The following is a 20,920-nucleotide window of genomic DNA, read 5'->3' on the forward strand; positions in this document are numbered from 1 at the left end:
CTATGGCTATAGTGCATGTGAATAATACCATTTGAATGTTTAATCCTCCTTAAATAAAAATGAGCATTTTGTTTTAATTATAAACTTTGTTAAACTAGATTTATCAAGTTCACGGTTGTTTCAAAAGATCATACCTTTGCCGGGTTGTAAGTGCAATTGTGATGAGTTAAACCACCATCATTGTGTTCTTAACATGTCTAAGTGTTTAGTTGTAATGACCCACCTCTCGAAGCCCCATTAGCATAGAGGATCCGTGAGAAGGTCACCAGTAATATGATATAAAAGCCACTCAAATCCAAATCATCATAAAAAAAAGTGGAAATGCTAAAAAATAACCACCATTCAAATATAAAATTCGTTTCTAACCCCTTTTAAAAAAAAAAAAAAACGTTTTTGTACTTTCAAATAAACTAATTACATGATACAGTCACTTTATCAGATTTGACCATTATTTTATTTAAAAAATCAGAAAGAAATAAAAATAACCACAACAATAGTTAAATACTAAAATACTCTCACCCCCTCATTACTCATTTCACCCACCCACATCATTTCTCTCACTACAGCAACCACCCACTGCCGTGACAGCCATTTGACTGCCGTCGTGACCACCACTGTTACCACCGACGTCGATCTCATCTTCGCTGAACAAGGTTAGAGTTTTTTACGTGATTTTAATGAACAAAAAGTTGTTGGAAATGGTCACCGACGAAGCTTTATCGTCGATGACAATGGAAATTGACCGGGCTTCATCGCGAACGAAGCCCCATGGTTGGGCTTCGTTGGCAACGAAGCCCGTTGGGGGAAGAAGCCCAAACGGACTTCGTCTCTGGAACAAAGCCCCATCGGCTTCGTGGCAAAGGGCTTTGTCTCTGCAACGAAGCCCTAGCGCATCGATGCAGAGACAAAGCCCCAATCGGGCTTCGTCTCTGCATCGAAGACGAAGCCCGATTGGGCCGCGACCAAGCCCCGACGCCTAATTAGGCTTCCCTGACCGTTGGGATGTGATGCAGCCCAATTATCACTGCCCAATGAAGCCCGATCAGGTTAATTTGGGCTGTAATGATCGGGCTGCGACAATTGGGCTTCTTCTGCTTTTACTTGTGCTTTTACATGGTCACTGGCTAAGACAATTGTTGTTTTTGTATTTTTTTTCTTACAGATGGCTGAACGACAAACTATAAAATTTACTTATGTTCATGCTCACTGGATATTACCGCCCCGAATGCGAGTTACTATTCATTATGGGATCAAACACCTTAAGGCGTGCATTGTGGTCTAAACCGATACAAGTTATTGGATAGATTCCTACAAGGCCCATTAGGACATTTCTTGAAGATGCCTTTGTCCCTCCATTTGACTGCACCACAATTAATATATCATGTTCTACTTAGGGAGGTGACATTTTCGGGTGCCCGCCACAATGAGATGTGGTTCGAGATTGGAGGCACACCATACAGGTACGGGAGGCAAGAGTTCATACTTATTAGTGGACTCCGATTTTGGGCTATTGATAGGGAAAGCCTTGAAGTGAAACCTGTTGAGCCAGAGAGTTTACGTGCTCGACTATTTCCACAACATAAGAAAGGGGTGACTGGAGACGACATTGAATTACTTATTAGTACCAAAGAAGACATGGTTTCAGATGATGCCCTAAAAGTGATTTACATTGCTGTGGTCGACATGTTTTTGTTGGACCAGGATAAGCGCAAACATGTGGATGATTTCTTGTGGACTATGGCCGAGGATTTATACGCATTTGAGATGTTCCCTTGGGGTACGTATGTTTACAATAAGAGTCAACATTACATCCGGTTGGCCACGAAAGAAAGAAAATTGACTGGTGAAGGTGGGAAGAAAATCAACCTTTATGTTTTTGTATGGGGGTTTCAGGTACAATTAGGTTTATATTACTCTCTCCTTATTGTATATGATTTGTCTATAGTAACTAAATGTTTGTTTTTTTTTTTTAATTTTTATTTTCATTTTTTTTCGCTCTCTACAATCGTGGTTGATTGAAACGTTCCCATGGATTCAGAATAAATGGGCAGTCAAACTGTCCAACGCAAACATTCCAAGATGTAGAAAATGGCTATCCAAAAAAAGGCCACGGATAAAAAATTACGACGATTGTCTTAGGAAGGAAGTAAGGTGTGCAACTTACCTCTAAATTTTGTTTATTTTTAAATCATATCTATCTAAATAATACAATTTTGTAGCACGAGAATCAAGTCCAACTCTTGAGCCCACCGATGATGAGCGGGAAACAAATTTTTGGAGGTCTTTTAACCCTCAACACTCGGTTGGGGTCGACGTCTATAAATTTGGGGGTAGAGGGGGTGAAGATAAGAAAGAGAATGGCGGGGATGAGGACGAGGCAAGTAGGATACATTTAGATAAGGAGGGAAAGGTGGAGAATGGGAAGGAGAAGGATAAAGAGGAGGCAAGATTCCCTGATAGTTCGTACCACGGACAATACGAGGCAGGGGTATGATTTTTATTATAATAATGGTTTTGTTGTGCCAAAGAAATGGGAGAAATAAATTAAGTTTTTGGCCTAAGCTCGTAGCACTATGTCGCAAGCTCGTGGGACACTGCCGCAAGCCCCCTCAACCGGTCGCATGAGCTCGCGGCAGTGTGCCGCAAGCTTATAGCATGCTGCCGTAAGCTCCCCCAACCGACCGCATGGGTTGCGACATTTGAATGTCGTGAGCTCACGGCACCCGAAACATAGGCTCGCGGCACATTGCCGTAAGCACCCAAGCTTACGGCAAGCTGAAGCCATGCGCGCCTGCCAAGAGGGCCTTGCGGCCAACCCGACCCTGCGACATACCCAAAGGCTTGTAGCAGTGTGCGTCTTCCGAAAAAGCCAAGAGTCACACTCGGCAAGTGCCACGTGTCGACACCAGCCACCCTTGAAAATCAGGCCCTATAAATACCAAGCTACAGGACATTAATAAGGACTTCCAACTTTGATAAATCTTGACACTTTGAATACACTCTTACTATTTTCGTGAATAGTCATTGGGATTCGGGACTGACTTTGGCATCGGAGGGTCTTCGCGGGGAAAGATTCCCGTAGGCCTTCTAACCCATTTTTTGAGCAGCAACAGGGCTAAATCCTTGCGGCAAGACCTTACAGCGAGACCTAGTGGCAAATCCTTGAGGCAAGACCTTGTGGTGAAAGCTAGTGGCGAGAGCTTGAGATAAGAGCTTGTGGCAAAATCTAGTGGCAATAGCTTGGGGCAAAGGCTAGTGGCAAGAGCTTGTGGCAAAGGCTAGTAGCAAGAGCTTGTGGGAAAAGTTAGTGGCGAGAGCTTGAGGCAAGAACTTGTGGCGAAGGCTAGTGGCGAGAGCTTGAGGCAAGAGCTTGTGGCAAAAGCTAGTGGCGAGAGCTTGAGGCAAGAACTTGTGACGAAGGCTAGTGGTGAGAGCTTGAGGCAAGAGCTTGTGGCGAAAGCTAGTGGTAAGAGCTTGAGGCAAGACCTTGCAGCGAGACTTAGTGGCAAGAGCTAGTGACGAAAGCTAATGGTGAGAGCTTGTGGTGAAAGTTAGTGACAAAAGCTAGTGGTGGATCCTTGCGGAGAGCATCCTAACGGCAACCTCTCTTGAGGCGACATCTCTTACGATAACCCAACTTCACCCGACACCGAGCTCGAGTGGACCCCACGTCACAAATTTTAATTGTTGTATTTTGGCAACAACATGTTTTAATTTATATTTTTTGTAATTCTTTATATATTCTTTATAGGAGGGAAAGGAGGAGAATGGAGAGGAGAAGGATAAGGAGGAGGCAAGATTCCTTGATAATTCGCACCATGGACAATACGAGGCAGAGGTATAATTTTTATTATAATAATGGTTTTAATTTATATTTTTTGTAATTGTTTATATATTTTTTATAAGAGGGAAAGAAGGAGAAAGATAAGGAAGAGGCAAGATTCACTGATAGTTCACGAACAATACGAGGTAGGGGTATGATTTTTATTATAATAATGGTTTAATTTATATTTTTTGTAATTGTTTATATATTTTTTGTTTGCCTTTTATAGATCACCGAGATGCTGAAACAAACTCTAGATATGTTGCGGAGAATGGATGAGGAAATGAGTCAGGTGAGAACACAGTTGTTGAGACTAGAAAAGGCGCAGGAATCACTAGAGATGGGGCAAACAGCACTAGAGAGTGGGCAGGCAGCACTATGTGCTCATCTACGCATCCTGCACACTTTCCCAAATCACAGCGATCATGCTCATGAGCAGTCCCTGGGTGATGATAAGGGAGATCTTGATCATCACGATAAGGAGCAGGCATCTACATCTAGAGTAAGTTCCAAATTTACTTTTATACGTTTTACTTCATTTTAAAATACCATTTTGTAACAGTTAGGTTTTGTCCAGCCACAGGAGGAGGAAGTGGTTAGGGTTGACAGGCGATCTATGTGAGATAGATTGCCATCACATTTTCGTCGGCCACCCTTCACCGATCCAACAAAATATAAAAGGAGAAAGAAAGATGATGCTTTGAAGGGGTCGGACGTGGACCCGACGCCACCGGTACTAGACCCAATGCCGCCGAACATGGAGACAGTCCTCCCTAAGGGCTATATTGAGTTCATAGGTTCCAACGAAAATATTAGATAAGTAACAATATTTACATTTTTTCTATTTACACCAACAATACATTCTTACTCTTATTTTTCTTAGTTGTTGTAGTCTTCACACCGGTTTCATTCTCAACCTAACACCGGATGACCTTTGAAACATAGAGAATGAGGTCAACTGGTTGGAGGGTTACCATATCAATAGTTACATGTGTTGCATGAGACGTATATAGTCTTGGCGTCAATATGACACAAACTACGCTATCATGTTAACCTCACTTTTTGTGAGTTTGCATTACTTCTTTTTTTGCATCTTAAATTAGTTTATGACCAATATTTTTATTTTATTTTATTTTATTTTTCAGGCATCTATAGTAAGATTTTGGGAACAAGAGTACGAGGGCAACATGAGGGTTTTTGCGCCTTCATCGCGTCTATCCCGGAAGAGTGGACCAGTTTCGTCGACGAGCGCACTGACGGGAGTCTCCCTTGATAGACGGTCGATTATGTAAGTCTTAATTCATTCCATTTTATGATTTATTATTTATTTCTGTACGACTAATGTATTCAAATAAATACAAGTGTTCATCCCTTGTAACGTAGCGAATTCTCATTGGTTTCTCTTAAAAATTTGCTTGAAAGATAGGAGAGTTGTCATATATGACTCCAATGCCATGAATAAAGACAGCCGTAGAAGCTGGGCCGAATCTATACAACCACTTGTGGGCTTATTACCCATTCTACTAAAAAAAAGTGCATATTATGAACATGTAACCGCAATTGTGACACTAGATAGAGATTGAGAAGTGGAGAATACTGATCCTCAGAAGTTGCCTCAACAACCGGATGGGTAAATTAATTTAAATTATATTACAGAGTCAATTTTCATGAAAATATGGTTATGCCGTTAATGTGTGTTATGTCTAATACAGGGCCAGCTGCGGGTGCTACGTTATCAAATACGTCGAGGACATACTGAGGCATAATGAGGATCACTGGCAGATGCACCCGACTGTGGATGTCCGTACCCTCCGGAGATAGATTGAAATATTTTTGTATAGACATAGCACGGTAGTATACTTGTAGATCAATAGATTAGAAGATTCTTTGTTTTGTGCTTTTATTTTCATCTAGTTCAAATGTTGTATATTTTTGTATAGACATAGAAAATAACAAATTATGTATTGCTCACTTGATGAAATGTGGTTTGTGGTGTTGTTGAGGGTAAGGGATAAGTGGTTGTGGTGGCAGTATGTTGTTGGGAAGAGAGACTAAGTCTCTAATGCTGTGATGGTAAATATTGTCATGGTACTATGTTGTTGGACATAGAGACTGAGTCTCTAATGCAGGTTCAATGTCCAAGAATCAAGGGAAACTCTGTCGAAATTTTTAAATTACACTTGTGGGGTAATTTGAAGATCATTACATCATGTTGGTCCAATGTTAGTAGTCAGAACAATTCATCATGTATTTGTTGTGCATTCTACCTTCAACTAACCCGAACAATGTAACAAGAGATCATTTTAGTGTTAGTGACCCACAGATTGAGAGGAAAAAAATGAAAAACTTGGAAAAGACAATTGGATTTTTTGCAGTTGTCCACTAGTAGTCTCAAATAATAATGATTGTTAAGAAATTACACTCTAATTTTTGAGCAAATTTATTATCATAACATTATTATCTTTGTTTTGTCCAATATTATTAGTTAGAAAACAATTGATCATGTGTTAGTTGTGTTGATAGTGGATGGACATCCTCACACAAAGTGAAAAGTAATAACATTATTGTGATATATACATTCAATTAACCCAAGAAATATAAAAAGACATCATTTTAGTGCTAATGGAACACACTAATTTGAAAAAAAATCAAGAAAAATTAAAAAATTTCATTTTCAAGTTTTGTGGCCCACAAAGCCCGATAGTCAGGTTTTGTGGGCCACATAGCCTGTTTTTTTTTTTTTTTTGCATTTGAATTTTTTGAAGTTTCCCACTAGTAGTCTCAAATAATAATGATTGTTAAAAAATTATACTCTAATTTTTTAGCAAGTTTATTATCATAGCATTATTATCTTTGCTTTGTCCAATATTATTAGCTAGAAATTAATTGATCATGTGTTGGTAGTGTTGATGGTGGATGAACATCCTCACACAAATTGAAAAATAATGACGTTGTTGTGATATATACATTCAATTAACCCAAGAAACATAAAAAAATATCATTTTAGTGTTAATGGAACACGCTAATTTGAAGAAAAATCAAGAAAAATTAAAAAATTTCATTTTCGGGCTTTGTGGGCACAAAACCTAATGGCTGCATTTTTTGGCCCACAAAACCTGGCCATCGGGTTTTGTGGAACACATAGCCCTTTTTTTTTTTTTTTTTTTGCAATTGAATTTTTGGAAGTTTCCCACTAGTAATCTCAAATAATAATGATTGTTAAGAAATTACACTCTAATTTTTTAGTAAGTTTATTATCATAACATTATTATCTTTGCTTTATCCAATATTATTAGCTAGAAAACAATTGATCATGTGTTGTTTGTGTTGATGGTGGATGGACATTCTCACACAAAGTGAAAAATAATGACGTTGTTATGATATATACATTCAATTAACCCAAAAAAACATAAAATGAAATCATTTTAGTGCTAATAGAACACACTAATTTGAAGAAAAATCAAGAAAAATTAAAAAATTTCATTTTTGGGCTTTGTGGGCCACAAAGCCTGATCGCTGGGTTTTGTGGCCCATAAAACCCAGCCATTGGGTTTTGTGGGCCACATAGCCCGATTTTTTTTTTTTTTTTTTTTGCAATTGAATTTTTGGAAGTTTCCCACTAGTAGTCTCAAATAATAATGATTGTTAAGAAATTACACTCTAATTTTTTAGTATTATCATTGCATCATCTTGGTCCAATGTTGTTAGTAATTCATATTTCAAAATTTTTTGGCAAAGTCTCCCTTGTTTTTGGGCCATTGAAACTGCATTATATACTCAGTTATCCGTTCAAGAACATACTACAACCCAAGCTGTCAATCATTAATTATGAGTTTAGGTGGAGAAAACTAAAATATTACAAATATGAATAAATCCCAATTCAAATATTAATGTAAAAAATAATATTCATTTCTGAACCCCTGATAAAAAAAGATTTGACTGATGCTGTTATCCTTTTTGTATCGTGCCATTATTTTTTGAGCATTGCTAAAACACAAAGGATATATGGTCAATAAAAATTCCATTAACACTTTGCGAGTAAATTTTTTTTTTTTTTTTTCACAAACGATCTAACAACTATTGAGAACATATGTGATAACATTATATCATACCTGAATGAGTTCATGCCAATTGATTGTTTTCATCATTGCTAATATTATCATCACCTAGAATTGAGTTGTATAGGGTACCGACAATGAGTGTGTTCAATCTCTTTGCAAATGCTACATTTTCGGTTTGCCCTTACAGAATCCCTAGCAGCATCCCTGGATTTTGAAGTAGCGGCTGTGCTTGACTCTCCAATGGAGGAAGTCCATTCATTAGGGTAACCACGACTATTGTGTCCTACTTCACCACATTTTTTTCTTCGACGAGCTTCCCCCATGCAAGGAATCCGACCATTTCTCGGTCTACCCAGTTGTCTTCTTTGAATGGGTGGGAGTATAACCATCTGTCTGACGTACGCTAGAAGAACCGAAGCGGACTTATTAAGGAGAAGATTGATGGGAGGTGCTTATGCATGTCTGACCCAATCTGCAGTGTAATATGAATGGCAAAGCATATGGTAGTGCACCCTCATGAAACTGTCGCATACGCTAAAGAAACACATAGTGTTAACATATCACACTAAATTATGAACATAATATGCAAATAAAAGTCAAACCATGATACCTGCTAGCAACAATTGCATGAAGACATGGCATTTGATCAATGTCCCATTTGCGACAACTGCATGTACTCGCAACAATGTCAACTATCCCATCGCCTTCCTTTGCATGTTGCACGAGGTATTTGTTCCCTTGTATTACAGGAACTACACGACATCCTCGATCTAATGTTTTGGCATGCACCAAGTTGACATGTGCCACTGCAGGGGAAGTCACAATGGTTTCGAGTCTAGCAGCTACAGCACACCTATCACTAAACCATTTCTAAAGCATATGTCTCAAAAATTTATGTGCACTTGTTATAGGCAATTGACGTGTTCTCATCATGCATTTATTGAGAGACTCGGTAATATTGGTGGTCATTATGGAATATCTTCTTCTTGGACAGTATGCACGTGACCACTTTTCCGGTCTTACTTCCATCAATGTCAAATAAGTTTGAGGATGCATCAACTGTATTTCTATCAAGTATGTATCACACTCTACTGTGGTATAACTGTATGATGCAAGGTAGAATGCAGTCATCACATCTTTTCACTGTCTATAACGTTTCTTCAAGTTTTGCTTAAGGTGGAAGAAACAAAAGACATGTGGGATAGAAGGGAAGACATGGCTCATCGCATTCGCAATGCTTTGGTGATGATCGAAAACGATGACTAAATCTTCTCGCACTCCTATAGCCTATCTCAATTTCGTTAAAAACCATATCCATGATCTGTCAGACTCACCATCTCCAAATCTAGAAGCGATGGAATAAATCATTTCATTCTTATCTTCACAAGTGGCAACGAATATAACCCCTTTGTGTTCACCTTTCAAATGTGTGGCATCAACGGCAACAACCGGTCTTATGTAAGACCGAAAACCATGAAGGCAAGCTCCGAGTGCAAAAAATGAATATAAAACGATTATTTTCATCTATCTCTATTGCCGTGATACTGCCATGATTTGTTTCTTTTAACATGTGAAAATATGAGGGTACCTGCTGATATGATTCATCTGCATTACCATAAATAAGTCCTTTTACATGTTGTAAAGACCTCCAAGCTTTAGTATACATAATCTGCACACCATGTTGCTATAGCAACTCCCCCATTAGCATTCTAGGTGTATATTCACTATTCGCCACTCTTTAAGAGAACAAACTTCCAATGACAATAGCTTTCACACTACGAAAATGTGAATCATAGACGTCCGGAGTATACGTGTAACTCGGCATAAATTTCACCACATGCCAAAATGAACAACCAGGTATGCATCTTGCACGAAGCATAAATTTACAGTTCACATCCTTGCAACCAACCTCAAATCGAATTGTGCATGAACGTCTGACTCGATAGTCCATCTTCACATCAACACGATATTAACCAAGTGCCAAAATTAGTTTTTGTTTACTTTTAAAGAGTGCACCCATGTGTAAAAGACCACCCTGGTATGGAATCGACACTTCGGGTCTTATTTCCTCAATTGCATAATTTTCAACACCATGAACGATCCAGTTTCTTTGAAAATGGTTGTCCTCAAATTGTGAACCTGAAAATCTTACTTCTGGGTACTTTGAACTGACTCCTCTTTCATCACCACCACCATCACTATTATCACCAACGCTATCGTCACTATTATCATCAGTTTCATTATCACAATCATCATCCGTGTGTGGAGCGTCATCTGACAAACCAGCCATACCATATGTACCAAAATCATCATTTTGCAATGGACTACATGCAGATGTAAATGGAATGACAACACCTGAATCTTGATTACCACCACTACGTAGGTTACAAACTCCAACATCTTTACAAATCATATCAACATACATCAATTTATATTTTTTGTCATCACACATAATAAACCTAACACCATAGTTGTCCTTGATAGGGAACTTGGTAGTTGGAAGTTCGCTTGAGTGTTCCGTTACAAAATGAATGGTGGTGTCGTACCTTATTTTATCAATTCCTGTTACTGTGTACACAATCTCAACCAATTGAGTAAAAGTCGTATTTTTGTAGATTCTCGCACACATCCTATTACCCCCGATATACTTATTATCATTTTATTCTCCGTTCCACACGATGACCAACTGCACTAAATCCATTGTTGCAAGATTGAAAGAAGGAAAAAATTAGTCTCACCATTACCATGGATGCAACGGACCCACACACACCCAAATCGGGTTCAATTCCTCATTAAACCAAGTCATAACTATAAGTCAGTAAGTTTATTTGCTTTTTGAGATTTGTATTTTATTTTCTTTTTCTAAAGAAATGATTTGTACAATTAAACATGATTTTTGACTTATAAACCAACAACAATCTTCTGTAGCTAAATATGTAGTTTATGAAAAATATTTAAAAATTTTATGAAAAACATTGGAGGATTTTAACATAACACATTTAGGCACAAATACATAAGAAGTCAAATTTTGTTAAATAATATGATAAAATTAAATATATTATATTAAATTATATTATTTTACTCATATATAACGTCAAATTATTTAACAAAATACCCATATTATTTTAAAAATAATATATATAAAAACCATATCGGCTTTGTGGGTAACAAAAATCATAATTGGGCTTAGTGGGGGAAAAAAGTCCGATCGAGCTTTGTGCCCAAAACAAGTTCGATCGGGCTTAGTGGGGAACAAAGCCCGATCAACTAAACCCTAATCGCCCACAAAATCCGTTAACGATGTGCAGCTTTGAATTTTTTTTTTCACCCAAATTAGTGCAGATTTGGAATAATATCTATCAAAATATATTCTGCTCACAACTACAATCATTCTACACAATTTGGGTAGGGGTCGATTGTTGGTGACGCTGGGGTAGACTATTATACGGCCCTGATGTGGACCGTCGGGTGGACACCCCTAGTCACTGGCCGTTGACCGGTGCCGGGCGCTGCTGACTAGCTCTGTCGGTATGTGATTTACTGCATGATTAGATATCTTGCATTACTGTTCATGATTTGATATGCACATGGGTACGGGATGCATGTTGGGATATTCATTTATTGAGTATGCTTGGACACGGACATTCTAGCTTGGTTAGGTTGCATCCAGCGCGGCATATGCATGGCGTGTGGTTTACTATGTGGTCGGAGCATGGGCTGATGCCTGGATGTATGGGCGCCTTGTAACACGTTGATGCTCACTACGCCATTGCATTTCTATGTGCATTGCATGGATACTGGTAGTATTTAGTTCTCGGACGGGAGTACCGTTCCGAGGGAGCCTATGGCTCGGTTGTCGGGAGTACCGACGAATACGGGTGACGGGAGTATCGACCCGGGATTGCGCGCACAGGTTTGTGGAGATATTTGTTGCCTTTCAGGGCAGCGGCAGGTTGATATGGGACTTGGGTGCCAAGTGTCTTATGTGGGCCCCAAGGACCGGTATGTGCTTTTATTTTATTATGCTATTGAGCTGTTGTGTTGTAGCGTCTCATGGCTTGTGTGTACTTGGGGGTTTATTCTGGGGTGAGATTTCTGGTTTTGTGTGGCCTTCAGCCTTTTCTTCCTTATGCTTGCTGAGTCTCTCGACTCACCTTGCTTTCCATCATTCCAGGTAGTGGCGGCGTGAGCCATGGCAAGGGAGTCAGCTTTAACGGCAGAGTCAATGTGGTGTACAGGCAGTCTCGTCAATCCATATCCACTCTGATGTCTAAGTAGAATTTACTCTATTATTTCGTACTGTGCCAGGTCTTTTCTCGAGTCTCGTGTGTGTCGGCACAGGAGTTTGTATTCTTTTACTTATGTTGTGACCGCTGTGTTAGCGGGGTTACCCGTAGTGCATGCATGTCTTGAGCTTTGCTTCCGCTGTTCTTATTTTTGTGTATGCATGCCGGGGTGGTCTTTGTCTGGTGTTTATTACTTTTCTCCTCCCGTAGGCGCTCCCGTTCGGGTAGTCCGGGTGGTTGGGGATATCCGGGCGGGGGTGCTTACAAAATTTCTGTAATTTTAATTCCTGTCATTTAAATTATCTACCGCTTAAATGACCGATTAATTTATGCTATTTTAATTCCTGTCATTTAAATTTTGTTATTTAAATTACAGCATTTAAATTCCTGTCAATTAACTTTTAAATAGATATAAGTAGCTAAATTCATTCTTAGGTTAAGGCAATGATAGTGTCTAACGCCAATGATTCTCAAAGAAAGTTGCGCATTAAATTAGTGACATTAATTTAAATTTCAGTACGAGTGTGTATTAATTATTGAGAAATCACTAGGTTTGGATTGGAGCGTAAGCTTAACTTAGAGCTTTCATGCCATGCATGAGAGTTACTAGAACTGGAAATGCTATCATACCCAAATCCAAATGATTAATTTAGTTGTTTTGTGTATTAATTGCAATTAGATTTATGGTAGTTGCTTAAATTAGAATCCCGCATATTATGTATGGGGATTGCTTAAACTAGAACTATCATCATCTCTAATTGCATTTAATAACAAACCCTCATATTTGAAATTAAATTAATGTTGCTAATTTTTTATGCTAAAATTTGGGAATTAACAAGTTGGTACTAAAATTGTCTTAACTCAAGTACTATCTAATTTCATATCCTCACATATAGCGTTTATTTCAACTTCTGCCTTGCTTTATTTCCTAATATCAATTATCTAAAAAAATTCATAAAAAAAATCTTATTGCCAATTCATCCAAATGCGTGTGCGTTTGTGTGACATTCTTTTTCTTTTGCCATAAATAAATCTCTCAGTGGACGACCTGGACTCATCCAAAAAATATAAATTTAAATTTAGACTACAACTGCACTCGTACACTGATGAGTATAAACCTCTCACCAAAATAAAAAAAATAAAATATAAATTTTTTATTGTGTTTTATTTTGTGTTTTAATTGCAGGATGAGAGTGCAGCGAGTGGCGCAAGAGTCTAGCTAACCCTAGCAGTACAACACCCAAAACACCCCAGGACCTTTCTTCTGGTGAGCGTTAAACACATCTATAGACACGAGATTATATCCAGCTAGACTTGCCCTTAGCCCTATCTTTGTCTTTTCCTGGAATGATGCAAAGAAAGGAATGAGCCACAAGGCTTAACAAGTATAACAATGAGTAAAGAAAATATGATTCAAGAACAAAAAAATCAATAACTCATCATTAGCAACCCAATTCAGAACAAAAGTATAAGCTAACGAATAATGCCAATGCCATGCATACCAAACAACCCATAAGTTCATATATAACACAAGTAGTATCATGACATCTCATCCTACACCCACAACTACCACTGACGCTTGGGGCCAAAAAGCTCACTCTTAGGGCCAGCTCTCTCGCCACACAACCCTTGAGAACATTCATCTCCCTCCCAAGATCATAACCACAGCACAAACCACAAGATAATTGGGGTCAGAAAGTTCACTCCTAGGGTGATGCTCATGAGTACATACAATCCTGAGGACATTCCGCTCCCACCCAATGCCTCTATCCACCTTATACCTTGCACATTAACTACATATGTATAAGTAAACATGCTCATGTAGTCTCTTCTAACTTCTTTCAATGCACACAAATGGGTTTGATGCCATGCTAATGAATGCATAACCACTCAAAACATGCAAGTTAAGCACAAACACGTACACCAGTTACATCCTAACAAGGAACGCATCATTCCCAAAGGTTTATAGGGTGAAACGAACCCTATTTCGAAACTCAAAGGAAACCAGCAAGATTAAACAAGAGGCTAGGGAAATTTACAATCATTTTGTCACGGGCATCAACTGAAGCCAAGCCTTTAGGAAATCTAATTTTTAGACTTACACTTCCAATACCTCAAAGTCCAAATATTTAGGGGAAGTGTAACACACAACTCTTCTAGGGCGTCAGGTAACATAAGATTCTGGGGATATATATATATATTTCCTTCCATCTATATTCAACCCAAAATCATTCCACAAGGATCCCGTTACACCTTCTCAGTAACTATGAACCATTAATAAACTGAGAAAGGTACATCACCTCAAATGCTGAAACTAGATCGAAAACTTAACATACCATAATCGAAGCCACTTTATTCATAATATAAAGTCAAACCAAATTTTGACATGACATCATCAAAATAAACAACATAATTGAAAACGACATACTAATATCTATCCACTAACCGCCGTCACTTCTTGGCAATTGCTTTTCCTTTCACACTATTACCTTCACTTGGAACTTTTAAATATTCTAAGGACGAAATCCACATTAGATGATGAATCATCTAAGTAAGTGTTCAAAACACGTTTTCATGAATGAATGCAAGACATAAAATAAACCAACACGACCCCGCAAGCCCTAACCCAAGAGAATCTCACAGCGCTTAACACTACCATAGGGAAAGAGAAATCTCTCTAAAAGCCATGCCACCACACCGACACACCGACATGACGTGGTTCTAGCTTAAGAGGGGCAAGGTCAATGCATCTCTCCAACATCTCGGGAACAATCGTTACCAACTCCCAACCCAGAAGGGTCACATCAACGCAAGAACTCGGCTCACCATAATTACAAAGAGAGATTACGTTCCTACTCTAAGCATCCAGGAACCACTACACAATCCCAACACAAAATCTCATATGGACCACCTAGTCATTCTAATGCAACTTCCCTGACCAAACGACTCGGCACGAAAACCAAAACAGCTATCCCGTCATGCACACCACCACAAGATACCCCTATTATTCTATCACGCTCTTGGAGAATTATGGCTACACTATCCAGACAACATTTTAGGCTGACATTCCATATGAACAATCACAAAACGCATGACAATGCCACATTTCACGACTCAATGCATCATATAAATAACATTTTATAAAATGCAATATCCAACTATAAAACATTTAGGGACGAACCTCCCTCATAAAACCAATCATTACCGGTTACCGTTCGCATGCAATAAAATCATTTTGTATAAAATCACAACACATTTAGGTAACACAAATACCAAGTTTTAGGGTAGAAACACCCATAATAAATCAAGTCTTGAGGGCGAACACTCACCTCGAACGTATTTAGAATGCCTCAATCCTCGTGCACTACCTCGATTTGCATGCCAAATCACAAACACCCGAACTTATACTCAACCTCAAGCCACGATACTCCCTAAACATCATATTTAATTAAAGAGCATCAAATCCTATTTTTCCTCAATTTTTTCATAATTTCCTCTATTTTTCTCCCAATTTTCACCTCGTTAATTCAAAAATAATTATTTCCTCGTTAATTCAACATGATAATTTCTAAAATAATTTAAGAAAAATATCCAAAGAAAATACTAAAATTACCCCTGACGCACGCGCCCTTACCCACCCAGCGAGTGTCTGCTCGGGAAGTGTGGTGCGTGCAGCTCACGCGCCACCTTCTTCTTCGATTTCCCGCTGCCGGCGACAGCTCCAATGGTCGATCTAAGGGTACCCCCTTGAAGCCCTTAACCAGTCGATCCCAACACCACCAATCTTTGGCCGAAAGGACACTGAAAAGGCCCCCAAATTCCGCCTGGTGTTTTCTGACCAAGCTCAAACCAGCTTTAAACGAGCTCCAATGCACACCAAATTCTCCAGAACCTTTCTCCTTGATGCAAGGATCAAAAGTCCCTTAACCACTCTCTCAAAATCACACCAAAATGCGAGCAATTTGTGTACTCATTCTCGGCCGAAAACCTAGCTATTTATAGGCAAAATCCGTATATTTTTCCACGAATCAATGGCCAAGGTTGGCCACCAAGCTTCCTAGCACCGTATACAGCCTTTCCCAACCCTCCCTCGATAGTCCCATCGCCAAAAATGGCCTCCATGTGCGATAGCAGTGCGATGGCCGATTTCTTGGTGTGTTCACATTGCCAAGTTTCACTTATTACACTTTGACCCCCCCTAGTTTCTCCCAATCTCATTTTGGCCTTTCCAAAGCACTCCTAATCTTTCCAATACCACCATTAAGGTCCAAAAGATTTTTACTCTTTATTTCACCCTTGAACTTTTCGAGAAACCATCATTTTGAGATCCCTCGGGCAAAATTAAAAAATTATACTTTGGCTCGGTTTGTCAATTTGACCCTAATTCTGTTCTATTCAACCCAAATTCACTCAAGGGTTGCTTTATATATAAAATATTGGTCGTCGGCACATTCTGTTGACTTTTTGGAGGTTTCCTACGTCAATTCGATTTTCTCAGCTTGATCAACAGCTGTACCAAAAACTGTTTCCAATCCAACTTCTTTTGATTCCTAAAATCACGCCTCGAATCACTCATCATTACTATTCAATTTTCCTTAGCTATCTAGGGTCTGGGGTACTCCCTTCGACTGATTTGATCTTTTTAAAATTGCAATAGTGCTCCCTAAAGCCTCATTCTTTCGATAGTTCCATTTATACCCTTCATAAAATGTCATTTATAACCTCAAGGATTTCCCGGGTATTATAGAAAGAATAAGAGAAGAAAAACTTGCATGAAGAAGGGGACTTACAAATACGGTTAAAGACTTACCTCTAGAATAAAGTAAGGAGAAAAGAGAACTTGCAGAAAGGAAAAACAATAATAAGAACTTGCAATAAAAACTTGCACTAACAAGGATAAAGGAAAAGAACTCGCAATACAAGAATAAAGGAAGAGAACTTGTCTTTATGAAGAGCAACCAAATAGAATAGCTTGCCCAAATACTGGAAAATTTACCCCAACTTGCAGCTCTAATCCAAATAGCAAAAGAAAGTAGAGGAGACTATGGAAGGAAGAAGAATATATATAGACATGGATTTGAAATTCCATCCAAAACCAAATTGGAATGAGATTTGAAATCCAAAACAATCCAAAGCTAAATTGGAATGGAATTTGAAATTCAAAACAATCCAAAACTAAATTGGAATGAAATTTGAAATCCAAAATAATCCAAAACTATATTGAAATGGAATTTGAAATCCAAAACTAAATTGGAATGGAATTTGAAATCCAAAACAATCCTAAACTAAATTGGAATAAAGTTTGAAATAAAAAACAATCCAAAACTATATTAAAGTGAGATTTGAAATCCCAAACTATATTGAAGTGAGATTTGAAATCCATCCAAAACTTAATTGGAATGAACACTCATATCCATAACTTTTAAATCTCGTATTTTCCCTTTATCTTTTCTCATTGTTAAAACCCCAATTAAACCCAATAAATTCCACCAACTCTCAATTACTCCTTACAAAAATAGTAAATTTAACATTTTTTCATTAATTTCTCAAAGTCATGGATCACCTTAAATACATATATTATTTTTCCAAATATTCGAGTCGTTACATTAGTCCCTCTCCTAATTGATACACATAGTCTTTTTTTGTAAAACTTGCATAATGCTTTTTGACTTTTATTGACTATATTGATAATCTCAAATATGCTCCATATGTTACTGGTTCTCCCGCACATGGGCTTAGGTTTCGAGGAGGATGACTACTCAGTTGGTGGGGGGTTTGGTATGTGGTGGTTGTTTATTTGGTGGGGATGCGGAGTTATCAAACATTGGTTGGTCATGTGATAAGGGGTTGCTTTTTTTATTTAGTGAAAATCAGCAATAGGTGCATCCACCTCCACTCGATGCCACTCCAATCATTAAAAAACTAATAGGGGTGTAAAAATGGAGGTTGAGAGGGTTGGGGATTTCCATATATATGATGTACTGGCTTGAGAGGCGTTTATAGAAGGTGCATCTTGGTTGTTGGAAGTATTATCATGGGTAGTTCAAGATGGACAAGGACCAGACATGATACTGAATAAATGTTTTGTAGCAAGAATATATTAATCAAATAATGAAGGGTTTTGGACTTAAGACTAAGAAAAAATATAAATAATGTAGAGTAATTAAAATAATTAAAAGTAACAAAATATTAGAGCAAGAGTTAGAAAATGACCAAAATAGTAAGATAGCAAGAGAGTGATATCAAATGAGAGATAGCAATGCATTAACCAAAATGAATTCAGACCTTTTATGCAATCACTTGAAATTTGAACGTTCAAATTTCCAATGATGACTATAATCGTTTATAATTTTGTAGAATTCCCTACAATGATATAGTTGCAATTGAATAATCTATTGAAGAGACATTGAAATATGATGATGTGGAGGCCGATCACCTTCCTCTACCTCAACTCAGGAACCTGCAATGGAGTCAGGGTCTTGCTCTCCCGGGATCACTCCGATGTTCAAGTTAGATTTTCATATCGGTATTAGCTCAAAGTATGCAGTTTCGAACTTAGAGAAAGAAAAAAGATCCCTTACCCGTCGCACGTCCACTCCCTTTATCCTCCTACGAAGGTAAGGATTCTCTCTCAAATTATCGGGATCCTTATCCCGTTCTTCGCGAAGCTATGATCTTACCAAAATGGTTGGGATTAATATATATATATATATATAAGTATATGTATGTATATAAAGGGTTGTTACATGTTTTACCATTTTTTTATGTTATTATTTCAGCATTAGCATTTTGCATGCACTTATCATTCATCAATCCTTTTTTCCTTTTTTTAATTTTTAAATTTTAATTTGTGTGTGATCCATCACCCATGCAGACTATAGGGTACAAGTGAGTTGTGCAGCTCACTTCAACAAAAAAACATACATATAGTTGTAGGGATTCATCGTAGGGAATCCATGCAATTAAATAGTTGTACTATTCAATTTCTTGTGCATTTGAAAGAATTGAATAAGCAAATGGAAATGATTTTGTTGTATACAACACAATTTGAGTTGTAGTTCAATTTCCTTTCCACTGAATAGTGGTGTATTGAAGAAAAAAATAAAAGAATTGAAGAAATATTGAAAGGATTGATAAATATATATGTCTGTATGTGTTTGTATACGAAAACTAAGGCCGCGTTCTCTTTACTTTTCAATTTTCAGTTTTGAGTTTTGAATTCATTTTCAGTTTTCTGTTTTAGTAGATAATTTTTAGAAAATTGAAAACGCGTTCTCTTTGTCATTTTAAAAAACTATTTTTCAAAACAAAAAATTAGAAAACGCGTTCTATTTGAAATTTTGAAAATATTTTTTTAATAAAATTTTATTCAATAATTATTAAGTAAATTATAAATATTTAATATTAATATATTATTAAAAATATATATAAATTTTAAAGTTAATGAATTTTATAATATCTTTTCTCATTACAATAATAAAATATGAATAAATAAATATGTTTTGAGTTTTGAGTTTTGAGTTTATTTTGGATGAAAACACTCAAAACAACTTTTTGTTGTTTTTAGTTTTCTTTACAATTTTTTTTTTCAAAAATGTATTTTTAAAAACAGTAAAGAGAACGTGTGTTTATTATTTTAGAAAATTGAAAACTAAAAATGACTTGAAAACAGTAAAGAGAACGCAACCTAATTTTTTGTTGTTCTTCCTCAATAAAAAATACAATTTGATACATATAAAAACATATTATTTATTTATTTATTAGGTAAATAATAGCAAGTTGACTAAATACCAATTTGAATTTAAAAGAGTTAAAAAATATTGTGTTTGACTTATTTGATACGAGTGAGTCTTATCTCTTATTTGAACTTCTCTTATTGCAAATTTGATGGTGTCAAACCAATCAAATATTAATAAAACTCATAAAATGGTGTTTTTAAGCCCTTAAATTGAATCCATAATTAATAAAGTATAGCTTAAATTTATTATAATTAATTATAATATTACTAATGAGACTACTATATAAGGCTCTAATGAGTAATGACTAAATAATTGAATATTGAATATAATATTAACATTTTAAAACTTAAATTATTGTAAAGATTATTGATCTATTAAAGTTTTCTTAATTTTTACAATTTTTTTCTTTAAACAAAGTAAATGGGTTGTGTTGGTTCGTGCCACGGGCTGGCCTAGAGACGGGTTGGGCCGAGCCAATGGATCGTGTTGGGCTTTGTCAGGCCAACAATGGATCACATACTCCTAGCCCAACACTACCCTATATTCTTGGACCATGCCAACATGATCTATTTGCTATAATAAGAGGCCGTACTGGGCTGGGCTACAAAGTGGATAGGCCGGGATATAGGTAGCCTAGCCCATTCACCAGTTCTAATTTAAAGTGACAAATAAGGTACTTTATATTCCTTTGAAAACTAAATTAGTCATTTTAGTTTATTTTAAAGGAGTTATATAAGTTATTATATTTAAATTTAAGGTCACTTTAACCACTATAATGCATTTTGTCTTAATTAACGTATTCCAATAACATTAACAATGTCAATTTTATTCTCAATCAATAGAAAATAAGACTCAAAATCAAATTCTATACACACTAGAGAAAAGAACATTCGTAATTGTGATCAAGGGTACGTGTAGTGAGCCAATTATAACTACATAGGGTTCTTCAAATCTCGATTTAGTGTTTCATTTGTGTGTTTGCACTTATGTGAGGTTCTTTTGATTAGAGAT

The sequence above is a fragment of the Diospyros lotus genome, chromosome 14 (genome assembly GCF_014633365.1).
Source record: "Diospyros lotus cultivar Yz01 chromosome 14, ASM1463336v1, whole genome shotgun sequence".
NCBI lineage: Eukaryota > Viridiplantae > Streptophyta > Magnoliopsida > Ericales > Ebenaceae > Diospyros > Diospyros lotus.